Source organism: Cervus canadensis, chromosome 7 (genome assembly GCF_019320065.1).
Source record: "Cervus canadensis isolate Bull #8, Minnesota chromosome 7, ASM1932006v1, whole genome shotgun sequence".
Classification (NCBI taxonomy): Eukaryota; Metazoa; Chordata; class Mammalia; order Artiodactyla; family Cervidae; genus Cervus; species Cervus canadensis.
In genome coordinates this window covers 83,912,615-83,926,958 of record NC_057392.1, presented here as the reverse complement: position 1 = coordinate 83,926,958, position 14,344 = coordinate 83,912,615, and the positions used below count along the sequence as shown (strand labels likewise).

The window sequence follows — 14,344 nt, the reverse complement described above, 5'->3', positions numbered from 1 at the left end:
TAAAATGCAGAGTCCCAGGCCCACCCAGCAAGTACCGCTTGCAAGACCTGTGGAGGCCCCAGGAACCTGCAAGCTCCCAAGCTCCCCTGGGAAGTCTGATGCACTGAGGCCTGAGAATTAGTGAAACCAGCCTTGGAATCAGGGTATTCTAATGGTTCCCATTAGCTCTGGGGAAAAACCATGAAGAAAGGGGCTCATGTGAAGTGTGGGCAGTTGGGTTGGCTACAAGGGGGCTGTACAAGGATTTACCAGATCCTGGAATGAAGCATCAGATGATACTATGGACTGTATTTAGCAGAGGACTTAAAAAAAAGGCTCCTTCCTCTCAGACTGGTATCCATTAAGAACACAAAATTATATTGAAAATAGTACAAAAATGCAAAGATGTACTGAAAATAATTAGATGCTAGGAAATATTTGTTTACTGAAATCATAAACACGAAGATTACTCCAGTCTGTGATCTCTAAGCAGAAGACAGTAATATGTTAGATCTAAAAGTCTGCCAATCTACATGCAACTTTGCTTAAAAAACAAAAAAAGCCAATAGGGCCACTGATTCTTCTTTCTTGATATGTCTAGTGTTAAGGTATCTAAATTGCTATGATTTTTTTACATTAAAAAATCCCAGAATTTAATCTAGAAATGAGTCTCAAACTTGGATGACAACTCACATTTTAGTGACACAGCCACAGATCTAAACGTTTTTAGAAGTATGTTTTGGAACTTTTTTTAGTGTATTCATGAACTGCACAAGGAAAAGTTTCATTACTTTAGTAATCTCCCAGATTTTAACTTGGAAACTATTATTCAATTTGAGTAGTCTCCTTTTTAAATTGGTTAAAAACTCAACATTCGAAAAACCAAGATCATGGCATCTGGTCCCATCACTTCATGGCAAATAGATGGGGAAAGAGTGGAAAAAGTGGCAGATTTTATTTTGTTGGGCTCCAAAATCACTGCAGATGGTGACTGCAGCCATGAAATTAAAAGACACTTGCTCCTTGGAAGAAAAGCTATGACAAAGCTAGATAGCATATTATAAAGCAGAGACATCACTTTGCTGACAAAGGTTCATACAATAAAAGTCATGGTTTTTCCAGTAGTCATGTACGGATGTGAGAGCTAGACCATAAAGAAGGCTGGTCCAACTTGCATCTCCTGCGACTTCTGCGTTGTAGGCCGGTTCTTTACCACTGAGCCACTGGAGAAGCCCAAATCTATGGATGTGAGAGCTGGACCATAAAAAAGGCTGAGTGCCAAAGAATTGATGCTTTCCAACTGTGGTGCTACAGAAGACTATTGAAAGTCCCTCAGACTCCAAGGAGATGAAACCAGTCAATCTTAAAGGAAATCAACCCTGAATATTCATTGGAAGGACTGATGCTGAAGCTGAAGCTCCAATACTTTGGCCACCTGATGCAAAGAGCTGACTCATGGGAGAAGACCCTGATGCTGGGAAAGATTGAGGGCAGGAGGAGAGGGAGATACAGGAGGAGATGGTTGGATGGCTTTACCAGCTCAGTGGACATAAGTTTGACTCCAGGAGATAGTGAAAGACTGAGAAGCCCAGCGTGCTTCAGTCCACGGTGTCATCAGACACGACTTAATGACTGAACAAAAACAAGTCTCCTTTTATAACAGACCGAGTCCTGGATACAGTTTTGACTTTTGTGAAAATAAAGCTCATTTTCAAAAGATGAAAGCTTTGTTATTCATTTTGCTGAGAGGGGTCTTGCAGAGGAAGCACAGTAAGATAATACTAGTTTCCACTTATTGACCTCTCACTGTCTCAATCACTGTTCAAGGATTTTACCTGTATTATGTCTCCCAAAACTTACAAAACCCCAGTGAACTGAGCACTAGTGCTTCTTGCACTTTGCAGGTAAAGAAGATAAGGCAGAGAGGACTTAGATAAAATAACTGGCAAGTTCTGGAGCCAGGATTCAAACCCAGATCCTGAGCTTCAAATGACCACGCTTCCACGCTGCTTGGTGCTGCTTTTCCTGCTCGCCCAGGGCCCAATGTCTGTAGGCACAATATCCATGACAGCATCAAGCAGAAAAGGGAAAGACTACTCGTGCACTGATTATTTAAGAAAAGAACCTAAACCGATATTGGATTAGAACAGACATTTCGGAGGGACTGCATACCTCTGTTCCCCTAGGAGTAGAGTTATTTCGTTAACTATTTTCTGAAGGTTTCTTTTATTTTTTTAATTTCCTTGACTGATGCAGAACATCTGGCTGACTGTGAAGGAATGTTCGCTACAGTAGTAAAGTTGACATGCTTCATTATAGGATAGTCCGGCTTGTGAAACACGAAGGAAACACAATACATGTGATCAGCCAGGATTCAAACTAAACCCAGGAAATATTTATGCTGATTTTAATTTCTTTAAAAAAAGCTTATGTACGACATAAGCACAGTATATGTGGATGGTGGTTAGGGAGATATTGATAGTGTGTATTAATTAGCCAAGTGTAAGGGTAATGATTTTCCAGTTTTTAAATAGTGAATGGAACTGTCACTTAGGTTTCATGTGTTTACAAAATGGTACAATCGCTTAATATAATGAGTTGGTATGTATGGAATTGTTTATATAAGGAGCTCAACTGGATTGTTATAATGTATAGCTGTTAAGGGGAAAAAATGAATCCAAATGAAGGTAGAGACACTATTTAAGGAGGCAAAGTTTAGAATTTGGCTGGAGTTCCAAACTCAGTGGTCCTAAGGCATCAATAAAAGTCCTGCTTGTAAAAGTTCCAGAGGACGTGTCAGTGCTCAAGGAGTCTGTTTGCCTTCAAGCCTCTCCTCTTAGAATTCATCGCGTTAATCCCAGATGAACTATTACATGGCTATAGTGGAAGAATGTGAGTCCACTGATACTAGATAAATTGTGATAAAAATTCATCTCAAGCTTAAGTTAATACTCTCCCAATGCTTCCTAGTGTCAAAAGCCTTACACACACAGCATGGTGTAAACATGGCCATGGTCACTAGCAGCCTCATCTGGCCTCTCAGCCACTGTTGGCCTGCCTTCACCTTGGCAAGGATCTCATGGATGAGCTTACGCCCTTGTTTCCAAGGGGAAGAACAGAACATTGGGCTTCCGAGATGGTGCCAGCCGTAAAGAACCCACCTGACCAGGCAGAAGACATAAGAGATATGTGTTTGACCCCTGGGTCAGGAAGATCCCCTGGAGGAGGGTACGGCAACCCACTCCAGTACTCTTGCATGGAAAATCCCATGGACAGAGGAGCCTGGCAGGCTGCAGTCCAAGAGTCGCAAAGAGACACAACTAAAGTGACTTAGCAAGCATGCATGCATGAAGAAAATAACTGCTTTTTTCTGGGCTCTAAAGACAATCTTTTTATCTCTCAAATGGAGTCTCCTAGGTGTAGACTCTTCCTCTTAGCATTTTAAATCTTTTCTTTGTGTCTGCATGTTTACTGTCTATCTTCTCAAACACAGATCCACTCTACCTTGAAACTTTTCACCATCTCATTAACACTCAACCAAAAGACAAACATCCAAGGGTGGGTGAATTTAGCCCCTGAACAGCTGATCACTGCTGGGGAAATAATCTGTCTGTTTTAACTTAAATCTATCATCTCTGAAGCCAAATGGATTTTCTTTGTTGCCAGACAGTCCTGTCATTTTTCTCTAGTTAAGATCATGGCTCCTTTCTGTGAGAATTTCATTTTAGATTTTTCTCTTTCCTCACATCTCCTACATTCCATTCCTTCTTCCCCAACTCCACTTTCAACTGATGGCCTCAGCTCTTATTTCATTGAAAAAGATGAAAGGCCATAAGAAGGAACTCACTCATCTTCCTGGCACCAGATCCACTAACGGACCTGCGTCTGTGTGCATCTCCTTTCCCTTTCCTGCTCATCTTTCTCACCCTCTCGCTTCATCCCCAAAACTTACAAGTGTGCTCTGGGAGTTTCCATTCTAATCTTCCATTCCATTTCCAGACTTCCTCCACCACCAACCCATGTAGCACCTTGCTTTTAAAACAGCTACCTACATGTTCTATTACTATGCCTCCTTCCTCATTCTTCACTTCTCAATTTTCAGCCGACTCCTGTTTGAACCCTGTTCTTAAAACTCCATTAAAACTGCTCTAAGTTGCCAATTTGGATGGATGCTTATCTGTACCTATCTTCCTTGATCTGGTTGCCAGATTCCATCCAATTCCCTTTCCTCTCTTTCTTGGACTCTCTCTTGAGATCAGCGACCTCTAAGTTCTGTTTCTTTGGTTTCTTGGCTGTTCTCTGGACTTCGTCCTGAACAGGATCCTTTTCCTCTCCGTGTTCTCATCCCAGATGGTTTTACTCTTCCCATGGCTTTCCTCATCTCCGTGCAAACGATGCCTTCATTTATATTTCTGGCCTAAACCACTTCCCCATTTGCCCACTAAACAATTCCACTGGAACATCTCACAGGCATTTTAAATGTAAGGTGTTCAAAGGTCTCCCCAACCTTTACACCTGACTCATTTATCTTCAAAATTTATATTAAATGTGTCATTTATTTCTATCCCTCCCAGGATCATCTCAGTTTTAACTACTCTTTTTCTCTCATATGTATTAGCAATAGTTTCCCTAGTGATCGCCATGATTTTACTTTTGCCCCTTTCTGATCTGATCTGATCACAGCACACTGAGTGTGTGAAGAAAAGCTAGGTAATGTCTGCTGCTCAGAGTTCTTGGGTGACTTCCCACAGGCTGCAATAAAATCTAAACTCCTTGCCATAGCTTAGAAGGCCAGTGGTAAAGCCCCCCAGACCAACTCTCAACCCCTTAGTCTTCACTCTCTTTTGGTTTACTGGGCTCCCCCCTGACCCTTACACTTCTTCCAATGCTGTGGAATGGGAGAGAATTGACTCCTACATGTACACAACCTTTCACTGCTTTGTGGGAAGGAGAAAACAGAATTTCCACTTTCTTTTTCATTTCTTCCTTTACAATTTCTATTTTTGAGTATACTTTCTAATGGAAATAATGAGTGTCATTTGCTGTTTAGTTGCTAAGTCATGCCTGACTCTTTTGTGACCCCACGGGCTGTAGCCCACCAGGCTCCTCTGTCCAGGCAAGAATACAGGAGTGGGTTGCCATTTCCTTCTCCAGGGGATCTTCCCGACCCAGGGATGAAACCCGTCTCCCCTTGGCAGGCCAATTCTTTACCACTGAGCCACCTGGGAAGCCCAATGAATACATGAATATAATTTATAAGTAAATGAAAATAAGCATGGAAGGTGCTTGCTCAAAAATTTTTTCTTTCTTTCTTTAGCTGTGTTTGGTCTCAGTTGTGGCATATGGGATCTTCACTATGTTATGTGGGATCTTTCGTTGTGGTCGCACAGACTCTCTTGTTCGCAGTGAGTGGGCTTAGTCGCTCTGAGGCATCTGGGATCTTAGTTCCCTGACCAGGAATGGATTGAACCTGCATCCGCTGCATTGCAAGGTGGATTCTTAACCACTGGACCACAAGGGAAGTCTCTCAAATATATTTTTCTGATGGAATGTGATTTAAACTTGGAGGAGAATGCTCTAATACACCAAGGTTTTGGCTTTCTTTTGTAATTCTTCCTCTTTTTTGTGTGTGTTGGTTTGTGATATATTTTTTTTAATCTTAAAATCTTTGTGCAAATAGGCTTTCTTTACCAGGACATCTCTGTCACCAGCTCAGAGAAGACTTCCCTGATCATCCATCCAATGCCCTTGTCCTTCATGTCTTCCTTCAGGCATTTATGTTTGTGTAGTGCCTACCCGTGTGGAAATTGTGTATTTGTTTACTTGTACTTTGCCTGTCTCCATGTGGCAGTGCGTGGTTGTTTAGGTTCAATCTCTGTACAGTGCTTGGTATAGAACAGGCATTTGCAAAAACATATTTTTAACTGAATGAATGAACCTAAGTCATATTTACCATGATATGACTGTGATCTTTTGTCTCTTCCATGTTACTGCTCATGTCATTTCCTACATGGAATTACTTTCCCCTTTCTTTTAAAAGCCCAGACCTTGTGTTTTAAAGCCCACCAACTCCCCAACTTTGCATCTGCATCTACATTCCACCCTCAATCTGCCTTCCTGATCCCCTGGCCTGCGGTTTCCTATCAGGACTTGCATTCTCATAGAGTTTACTCGATAATCACTGGATTTACCACTTGCTCTGGCTTCCCAGGTGGCACAGTGATAAAGAACTCAACTGCCAAGGCAGGAGACACTGGTTCAATACATGGGTCAGGAAGTTCCCCTGGAGGAGGGCATGACAAGTCACTCTAGTGTTCTTGCCTGAAGAATTCCATGGATGGGGGGCCTGGGAGGCTACAGCCCATGGGGTCGCAAACAGTCGGACCTGACTCAGTGACTGAGCTTGCACTGGCTTCTTTGTATAGCTGCCTATTCATACCTTCTTTTTATCTCTTTACCTCCCCTTTGCTTCTTAGATACTGCTTAAATTTTTCTGGTTCTGAACTCATAGCCTAAAAGCCTAAGAGGCCCCAACCCCATCTGGACTTCTGCAATCTCAAACCTAATTTCCATCTACCCTATTATTATCTAACTTGCTCCCAAAGGGAGGTTCAACACAGCTAACCTCTCTCAGACCTCTGGGTTCACACTGTTCTCCTTTGAGAACATGTCACTTATATCCCCCATGTAGACTTGAGTTTCTGGTAAGATTCTGAAGTTACAATCTATATATAAATAAGTCCATCCCTTATTTATTTACTTACTTAGGTATTTATTTATTCAAGCACTATGTTAACACAGTAACTCAAAACACTAAATCTAAGCCTTTGGGAGCTTCAGAAGGTCTCTTTTTGTGCCATTCAGAATTGAAGCTTTAGTTTTATTTATACTTTGACACCCTGGGACCTGTCAAGTGTGCTTGTGGCAATGTGGACTGAAAACAAATCTCCAAATGTTAGCCACATGGGGCACATTTTATTTCAGCAGTAAATTTAAATTTTTTTTTTTTTTTTTTTGGTTTTGTTTCCATAATGGGCATAGTTTTGAGTCCTCATTGTTATGGCATATGGAATTTCTCCATACTTTGGGAACTCAAACATGTGTGTCAATAAAAGTGGCCCCTCTCCCACATTCCAGCCCTTCAACAATCCCCACATCAGCTTTGTCAACTGTCTGGTCCTCTGATAATTAGAGCAACGCTCCCTCTGAAGAGACAGGCAAATGTGCCCTGGAATGAAATTATTAATAAAATCTCTAGTTCCTCCACAGAGGCCATTCTCTTTATTTCTTAAATAAATCCACGGATTTTCTGCCTTTTCCCTAAAATCTTTATTTTACAATGAGGGTTAGTTATCTTAAAAAGGAACTTTCCTATCTTTGATGATGTATTTTTAAATTCATTGCTCTTTCCTCAGCACCTAGAAGGCTACGTGGCAATTGTAAGCACTGTAATTACTTACTGAAAACATAAATGAACGTTTCCTCCTTTTTTATAATGTTAAGGACCAATACCTTTGACACAGCCTATACAGTGATGCTGCATCGCTGGTTCCTGCCTAGTAAAATAGAATTTTCTTTATTTAAGAAAACGTCTCATTTACATTTCTTTACATAAAGCAATATAAGTAAAAGGGGGTGCTTCTGTAATAATATTTTTTCCTTGCTGGTAAAAGAAACAGACAGAGAAAATACAGAAGATAGCTAATCCTATTGACCAGAGATAACCACTGCTAATACATCTTGGTATGTTTTCTTTTGGCTGTCTTAATTTGCAAATCTCCAAATAATCTTCTTCATATAAACAGTCCTATACCCTGCAATGTGGTATCCGACATAAGTATTATTTCATGTCATTAAGTGTTTCTTGTAAACATGATTTTTCATGGTTTCTTAATATTCTTCCATAGAGATGGATGTCTACATGTTACTTTGTCCCATCTTTAGACATACATATTATTATATCACATGCTGTAAATTATATGTTAATCATATAAGTTATACATTAGAAAACATATTGTGCTATCACACATATTAATAGCATGCATATATGACACTTTCATTTGCACACTTGTAGACATTTAGGCTATTAGAGATTACTCTCCAGTACTTTTTTGATGTGTGTATCTTAAGTTCTGTACACATTTCAGATTATTTCTTTAGAACAGATTCCTAGAAGTAGAATCACTGTGTTAAAGGATATGAATATTTTCAAGACTCTTGACCTGCATTGCTAAACTGCCTTTTTAGAAATGTTGAAATAATTTATACACTGACTAGAAATGTGTGAAAGTGTCTAAACTCCATTAACTCTAGCCAGCACTGATTACTGTCTTTTAAAAAGTGGATTAAAAAGAGTACTGTTAGCTTAACTTCAATTTTAAAATCCTGACTACTAATGAGGCTGAATATTTTTTCTGCACTCAAAGTCTTCTTTGAGTTATTTGCTTATGCCTTAGGTTCAGTGATTATTGATTTGCACGAATTCATAGCATCTTAAGGATATTAAACTTGTCTTTCATACTTATTACACATATTTTCAAATTACTGTATACACAGATTTTTAAATAAACTTCATATTTTTACATTCAAATCTGTTAATCCTCTACTGTTAGACATTATTCACAGGTTTAATCCAAAGGAAGAGAGAAAGAAAGAAAGAAAGGCATGTACAAAGAATAATGTAACAAATGCCCATGACCTTGTGGGGCAAATTTAACAAATGCTAATATTTTGCTTTTGATTTTTTAAAAACAAAATTGCATGAGATCTTAATTTCTTTCCCAGTAACAGTTCCCTCCTTCCTATCCCTTCTTCATCATCCAGAGGCAACACCATCACAAATTTGGTGAGACTATAAATATGCTGTTATAGTTTTATCACAAGTATATGCACCCCTAAATAATGCCTAATATTGCTTAGTGTGTTTTAAAAATTTACACAAGCCATCATACTATTCCTGTTATACTTTTGCAACTTGCTTATTAAAAAATCAATGTTATGTTTTTAATATTTATTCCATTTTACTGCTCATAGGTCTATCGAATTCACTTTCACTGCCTGTATAGCATGACTATACCATGACATTTTTCTCCATCTTTCTAATGATAACATTTGCATTGTTCCTGATTTTTTGATGCAATTTTCAGTTTACTTCTGTTAATTGACATGTTATCTTGGTGCAAGTATGTGAGAGTGGCACCTAGAAGTGAATTTCAAGATAATAGGGTACATGAATTTAAAATATAACCAGCTACTGCCAGATTGCGCTTTAAAAAAACACTGTAAAGGTAAATTTGTCTTAAATCCTCTTTAGGACATAACATTTTTACATGCTATAATATAAAACTTTCTGGTTGAGAGATATGAGCATTTCTTACTTAAATGCTTTCATTGAAAGAAAGAAAGAGAGAGAAAGGAAGGAAGGACGAGAGGGAGAAAGAGAGAAGGAGGGAGGGAGGACAGGTGGGAGGGAAGGAAGAAGAAAGAAGGAAAGAAAGAAGAAATAAAAATATGTGAGACGATGGATTTGTTAATTAACTAGATAGGGGGAATCCTTTGTGGGGGGAAATCCCTATAGCATTTTTTTCTGATAAGTTATAAATGCAATGAACAATTTTGGAAAGTGTACACTGCCCCTTGTTACTCACCCCCCCTTGTTAGCTAGCTGTCATTTATGAATCTAATTATTGCTATGTATTTTTAATTACTTTTTTCTTTTTTAAGTAGATATACCTGATATTTACTTAAGTAGATAGTCTCATATGTCATGTATGAATATTCTTATCTTTTTACATCTTTGCCAAAACCTTATTGCCACAATTTTTTATTCTTGATAGTCTGATCATTGTAAAATGGTACTTCATTTTTAACATTTTAAATAAATTGTTTCCATGACTTTTAGTGAGTCTAAACATCTTTCCTTAGGTGTTTTGGCCACTTGAGTTTTTGTTCAGTGACTTTTCTGTTCATGTATCTCGCCCAGTTTTCTCTTGGGTTGGTTGTCTCTTCCTGGTTGATGTGTAGGAGAGCTTGTGTCAGTTAAACATATTTTAAATAACTCCTCCCAGGTTATGCTATTAGGCTTGCCTTTTAACTTTGTAATGGTGTAATTTTTCATACAGAAATTTAAACTTTTTATGTAGTCAAATCTATTCATATTTCCTTTATGATTTCTGTTTCAGTTCAGTTCAATTCAGTCGCTCAGTCATGTCTGACTCTTTGTGATCCCATGAACCCCAGCACACCAGGCCTCCTTGTCCATTACCAACTCCCGGAGTCCACCCAAACCCATGTCCATCGAGTCAGTGATGCCATCCAACCATCTCATCTTCTATCGTCCCCTTCTCCTCCTGCCTTCAATCTTTCCCAGAATCAGGGTCTTTTCCAATGAGTCAGCTCTCCACATCAGGTGGCCAAAATATTGGAGTTTCAGCTTCAACATCAGTCCTTCCAATGAACACCCAGGACTGATCTCCTTTAGGATGGACTGGCTGGATCTCCTTGCAGTCCAAGGGACTCTCAAGAGTCTTCTCCAACACCACAGTTCAAAAGCATCAATTCTTCAGCGCTCAGCTTTCTTTATAGTGCAACTCTCACATCCATACATGACCACTGGAAAAACCATAGCCTTGACTAGATGGACCTTTGTTGACAAAGCAATGTCTCTGCTTTTTAATATGCTATCTAGGTTGGTCATAACTTTCCTTCCAAGGAGTAAGCATCTTTTAATTTCATGGCTGCAATCACCATCTGCAGTGATTTTGGAGCCCCCCCAAAATAAAGTCTGACACTTTTTCCACTGTTTCCCCATCTATTTCCCATGAAGTGATGGGACCAGATGCCATGATTTTAGTTTTCTGAATGTTGAGCTTTAAGCCAACTTTTTCAGTCTCCTCTTTCACTTTCATCAAGAGGCTCTTTAGTTCCTCTTCACTTTCTGCCATGAGGGTGGTGTCATCTGCATGTCTGAGGTTATTGATATTTCTCCTGGCAATCTTGATTCCAGCTTGTGGATAACCATTGTTGTTTTAATCTAATTATTGTAAAGTTTTACTCTTTCCATTTAGACTTTTATCTGGAGTTAATTTATTAATGATAGTGTCAAGGCTCCATTGAATTTTATCTTTTCAATCTGGAAAAATCACATGTCCCTCTACTGCTTTTTTAAACACTTAATTTTCTCCTCACTGATTGTAAATCTCCCTTCTATCATCTATCAAGTGTGCACATATTCTTAGAACTAGCTCTGGACTCTATATTCCTTACTATTAATTTATCCCTGTTAATATTAATTAATTAATAATTAATTATAATAAATAAATTATTGATTAACATTATTAATTATTTTATTAATAAAATTAATAACTTTTATTAATTTATTAAATTATACAATAATCACCCCCTCATCTCTTTGTGCTTTTACAATAAATTTCCATTTCCTAGTAGAAAAAACTTTCTCCTCTTTGTTCTTTTTCAGAACTGTTTTTTCTCAAATTTAGGATCAGTTTGTCTAACTCCAGGAAGAAATTCTGTCGCTATTATGGTTGGAAATAAATTATATTTATAATCTGAGAGTAATTTCCATTTGCATAATCAGTGTTCCTAGCCAGGGGAAGAGCATATCTTTCCATTAATCCAGGTTTTAAAAAAAAGTTTTTATTACTATTTAAAATCAAGATAACTAGTCAAGATAGGTAGATTATACACCCATAACAAACACAAAAACTGTAGTTTTTAACAGAACAGAAGGTTGTTCCTTCCTCACGCAAAGTGTGTGTGTGTGTGTGTGTGTGTGTGTGTGTGTGTGTGTGTAGGGGGGGTCTGGGTAACTCTCCAGAGAAGCAGTCTTCTGTGTGGGAGTTTAGAGTTGCAGGCTGTGGCCATCCTTCTGGCCACTCAGTATCAACATTTGCTTCTGCAGTCTCCATGGTAGGGGAAGAGAGGCAAGATGAAGAAAGAAGCAGTGGTTCTTAAAAGTGGTTCTTAAAAGCTCCTGCCTGGAGTGATACATATCCCTTTTTATATATCATTTGCTGAAGCAAGTCACATGTCCACGGCTTACTTCAAGAGGCAGGGAATTGTAATCTCACAAGCATAGAGTAGAGAAAACCCAGATGTATTGGTGATGGCCCTCATGTCACCATGGCGTACACTCGTGCTCCTGCTCTGCCACTGACAAGGGATGTGATTTTTGACAAGTCCCTATGCTTCCAATTGCAACATCTGGAAAGCGATAGGATTTATTTCTTTATTCAGTTGGTGTGTGCGTGTGTACTTAGTCGATTCAGTCATGTCTGACTCTTTGTGACCCTATTGACTGTAGCCCGCCAGTCTCCTGCATCTCCTGCCTTGGCAGTGGATTCTTTACCACTAGCACCACCCGGGAAGCCCTATTCAATTGGTCCTTATTATTAATTAGGAGCCAACCATGTGTCGGGCAAGATGTGACTCTGGTAAAATAATGGTAAACACAGTGCAACCCTTGCCTTCAAGCAGTTTGCAATTTAATAGATATCTTACTGTTGACTTTCAGTTCTTTAAATAAAATTCCAAGATTTTATTTAAAAAATTCTCAATAAGAAACTCTCCAGAGAGTTATATTTCAGAGACTTAGGTGTTTTCTCAGAAGTTTCTTCCTTCTTTGTATGCCTGAATTTAGTTGGCTGCAATGTAATTCTATCACAGCAACAGATACACACCTGCCCATCATTTTCAAATCACTAGTATGAGTACAGACTGGCACAGGTGGTAACAAGAGAGCAGACACTGGACCATTCTCATAGCTGCTTTGAATTTAATGAGAAGAATACTTCCTAAAATAAAGATAGCTGAAAATCAATTTGATTGGGAAATACCTGGGCTGATAACCTTGCCACATAATGTACATTCCAGATATCAAAGCTTTTTCTAATACTTATGAGTAAACCAAATAATAAAACTTCTGAAATTTCTAAAACATTTTGTTCTACAATTAATTTTTCCCTAGAGGAATATTTATTGGTATGAAATAGAAGACATATGAATAAGCATACTTGTGAGCATGCACAAAACTGGTTTGCCAAGTTTTTTTTTCCCCAATCTCTTAGGACTTGATGCTGCCTGCCAAGTTTTAATTTACTAGTTCCCTCTACTTAAAATACAGCTCACAGAGAAACATTTCTAAGAATTTGAGGCATTGTCTTTAAACATGATGCAACAGTTTACAATTTGCATGAAATAAGGGAAGAATTCCATTCTACTTTGCATTGATGCAATTATGGCATTTCCTGTATTCTTAATACTACATACCTAATTCTTAAACCAAAGTCAAAAATAGTGACGCAATAATAGAATTTAGTTTCAGTGTCTTACATACCATACTAACTAAACTTCTGATTAATTACAACAATTTCTCATCTTTTCACAACCCTTTAGCACTTAAGAGGTATTGAGTTTGTTTCAAATATAACAGTTTTTTATTAATTTGCTAGTTGTTTATACTTTGAATTTATTTAACAAGGACAAAGACCATGATCATACACTCCTAGAATCTCTGGTTTCATCAGTAAGCATCCAATGCTTATTACTGGGCTTTCTTGAAAGCGAAATAAGGATAATTAGGTTCTCTGAATATGAGAAGGGAAGATCAATAACCATTCTCTATTCTCATTAGCCATGTTCTCCCTGAGTGATCCAACCTACTGTCATGACATCAAGTGCTATCTTTGACACCCAAGTCTAATATCTCCAGTTCTGGATTTCTTCCTAAATTCCACACTGGTAATTCAAAGACCACACCACCTGGTTATCTATAAAAACAACTCATACTCAGAATATGTAAACCAGAATGATTTATCTACTTCCTCCATATCAGCTTCCTTTGTGGTCAACTTTTTCAAGATGGTGCCATTATCCACTGGCCGTAGATACACCTGGAGTCATTTTTGGTTCTTCCATCTTCCTTATCAGGAACCAAGTCCTGTTGATTCTGCTTTGTTACTGCCTCATGAATCCATCCTCTTCCTATAACTTCCAACTTCAGTTCAGGCTTTCATTTCCTACCTGACTACAGTGATCACTTCCTTCATAGTCTTCCTGTCTCCAGTCAGGCTTCCTCCAATTATTCTTCATACCCAGGCCTGTGACCCTTTTCACTCTGATCACAGCAGTGAAAATCCACTTCCAGTTTCACTCTATTGACTGGGTGGGCATGATTCCACATTCTGGTCCTTTCCCAGTTTGAGGGCCTGCTCAGGAGGTCTCGGTCAACTGTGTCCTGAGAGTGATGCCCCTATTTCCACACTCCTAAAATGCTCTAACTCACATCATCCATGCCTGCCTCAGCAGAGCTCTTTCTCACCCTGACCACGCTCTCTTCCTTCCTGTT

General features: G+C 38.7%; 1 protein-coding gene across 6 annotated transcripts in view; it reads right to left on the bottom strand.

Moving 5' to 3' along the window:
• VEPH1 (ventricular zone expressed PH domain containing 1) overlaps nt 1–14,344 on the bottom strand; it is a 312,127-nt gene that overhangs the window by 95,445 nt on the left and 202,338 nt on the right. The gene's annotated exons all lie outside the window — the stretch shown is intronic.